The 2,849-nt window shown below is 41.6% G+C and overlaps 1 pseudogene; it reads right to left on the bottom strand.

The window, feature by feature from the left end:
* Window positions 1-218: 218 nt before the first annotated feature.
* On the bottom strand, window positions 219-1,301 carry LOC107702345 (phosphatidylinositol 4-kinase beta pseudogene; annotated as a pseudogene).
* Between the last annotated feature and the right edge of the window lie 1,548 nt (window positions 1,302-2,849).

Here is a 2,849-nt window from a genome sequence, read left to right on the forward strand (position 1 = left end):
TGTTTATGTATATATATTATGTTTATGTAGGCTATATACTGTATTCTATATACAGTACCAGTCAAAAGTTTGGACACACGAATGGGAAATGGGAATGGGAGTGTGTCCAAACTTTTGACTATACTGTACTATATTATAGCCTACACAAAGAATATCGGCCGATATATTGGTATCGGTGTTTTTTACTCCCCAATATCGGTATCGGCCCCCCAAAAAACCCATATCGGTCGGGCTGTAATGTGAGTAACAAGTGTCTCACCTCATCCTGGCTGGTCTCTACTTTGGGGTTGCTGGCAGTTCTCTTCAGGTTGCTGCTAAGGCTGATGCTGACGGTGGCATCGGATTTGGAGCGTTGGTGTGTGCGTTTGGAGGGTGAGAGGCTGTGTTCGCTCATGCCCTGACTGTGATGGAGGGGTGGGGGGCAGGAAGGGGGAGGCTGCAGCACCTCCCTGCGGATGCGCTGGCTGGAGGGCTTGAGCTCGTCTGACAGGATGAGTTTACGCAGTTTGGTGCCACGGGAGTGGCGCTGCGTGGAGATGTGCATGTCAGAAGAGTAGGCCCCCAGCAGCCAGGCGCACTGCAGGGAAAAATTTATGCTTTGCCGGCAGCGGTGCACCACATAGGGCTTGATGGCATCACCCACATCCTCATCCATGTGGATGTACATATTGAGCAACTGGGGCAAGTAGAAGTCCACTTCTTCGTTCCGGAAGCTAAAGAGTCGATTGCCAATGTAGGCTTGCACGCCGGGCTCCTTGGATTTATAAAGATAGGAGATGGCCATGGAGATGTCAAACAGCTTGGACTCAAAGAGCCGCAGGAGCCAGGACTGCTTGGATGAGTTGTTCTTTTGACGGCGCCGCACATTCTTCACAGGCTCTGCTTCCTCCTCACTGATCTTGGGAGGTTTTCCTCCATCGGTGGACTCGGGGTGTGCTGTACCATTCACCAAAACTGGCTCTGAGCTGGCTGAAGATACCTCTCCATCGGCCTTCAGGAACTTCACCTTTTGAAGCACCTCCTGGCAGGCTTTCTTAGCCACCTCGGTATCGATGACCAGGCTGAGTTCGCCCACTCCCTCGGATATGACATCTAGAGGGGGGCTGGAGGTGGGCAGGCCTTCACTGGTGCTCGGGCTGGAGCTGGTGAGGGGATGAGGGCCAGAGGAAGGAGACGAGGGCAGGGACAATGAGGAGGTGGTGGAGGTGGAGGAAGCAGATGGGCTCTTCTGTAGCTCCTCAAGCCGGGCGGGGCAGAGCTCCAGCTCTGTGTCACCCATGGCCACACACTCTCAGGCCACTGCAAAACACAGAGACAACAAAACACAGCATTAGTAAAGATAACAGGATGGCAATCATAATGCATATAAAATGCTGTAATGTGAAATATATGAGTGAAATAGACAAATTAGCAGGAAAAATGTGGGGTGGGACTTTTCAGTGGTAGAGCAATTACCTACATTACCATTCAAAAGTTTGGGGTCAATAATGTATTTTTATTTTTTTAAAGAAATGAATACTTTTACTCAGCAAGGTTGCATTTAGAGCTGGACAATAATTTAATATCAATATGTATCGCGATATAATTTTTTTCAATAACGGTGATATGATTTTTAAACACATTTCCGATATTTCGATATACAGTACATTACCAGTGTTTCCCATACATTGATTTATTTGTGGCGTTGAATAAACATGAGCACTACACATTTCAAAATCAAAAAACGTCGCGGGTGTTTTATATGAATGAATCTCTGAGGGGAAAGGGCTGTCTTCAGAAAAGTTTCGATGGCATTTTCATTTTATCTGATAAAGAAGCGTTCATGAGCGGAGGTGCTTTGATTACTGTTCACGGGATTTGATCCCGTTACTGGAGAAACTGCTAGTTCTACCGCTCTCAAAGCACCTCCTGCTGGCAGAGAATCAGTTTGCATTTTCAATAAGCCCGTCTCCAGCAACATGTTTTTGTTGTTGCTCATTTTTGAAAAAAAATTTCTGCAGCAACTCCGAGCACTTTTCATACTCTTTATACTGACTAAAGCACATTTGTTTCAATCTATAAGAATAATCAGTCTACACTACCACACAAGATTTTTAATAGGGGTGTGACGAGACACTTATCCCACGAGACGAGACACAAGACTGGGTTCACGAAAACGAGACGAGACGAGATTTTTAGACTTTTTTAGAAAAATACTCAATGATGAAATATATAGGGAAAATAGTCTTTTATTCAACTGAAAAACATAAAATGCAAAAAAGTAGATGCATTTTGAAATCAACTTGAACTTTATGAAATTAAACATCTATTTTAATAAATCTTATGCAGTAATAAACAACATGTAAACACTGCAAAATGTTTTGCCACAAACTCAACTGACAGGCAAGTAATTGCACAAAAATTATAAATAGTATAAATAAAAATAAATAATAAACAACACAAATATCCCTTTAAAGTGGAAGTGAAGCAGTCAGCCAAGTTTACATTTAGTAAACTGATTTCCACTTTAATAAAAAAATATATAATAAACACGATTAATGTACCAATTTAAAATAATAAAGCAGTGGTTGCCAAACTGGGGGGCGAGGCAAGGCTGAGGGATAGTTAGGGCCCTATAAAATCAGTTTAATTTTTTCCTAAATTCCGTTTTATTTTTTTCCAAATTCCGTTTTTTCCATTTTAATTTTTCTCGACTCTTTTTTAATAGTTAAATTAAATTTTATTCATTAAAAAGCATGTCTAATTAATTAAAATCATTAAACATAAATTTTCACATCAATTTATTAAAAGTTTTTTAAAAATTACATGTTTAGGGCCCTATGAAATGTTTTATTTTTTCTCACCATATT

Source organism: Sinocyclocheilus anshuiensis, unplaced genomic scaffold, assembly GCF_001515605.1.
Source record: "Sinocyclocheilus anshuiensis isolate Anshui unplaced genomic scaffold, SAMN03320099.WGS_v1.1 scaffold2127, whole genome shotgun sequence".
NCBI classification, from domain to species: Eukaryota; Metazoa; Chordata; class Actinopteri; order Cypriniformes; family Cyprinidae; genus Sinocyclocheilus; species Sinocyclocheilus anshuiensis.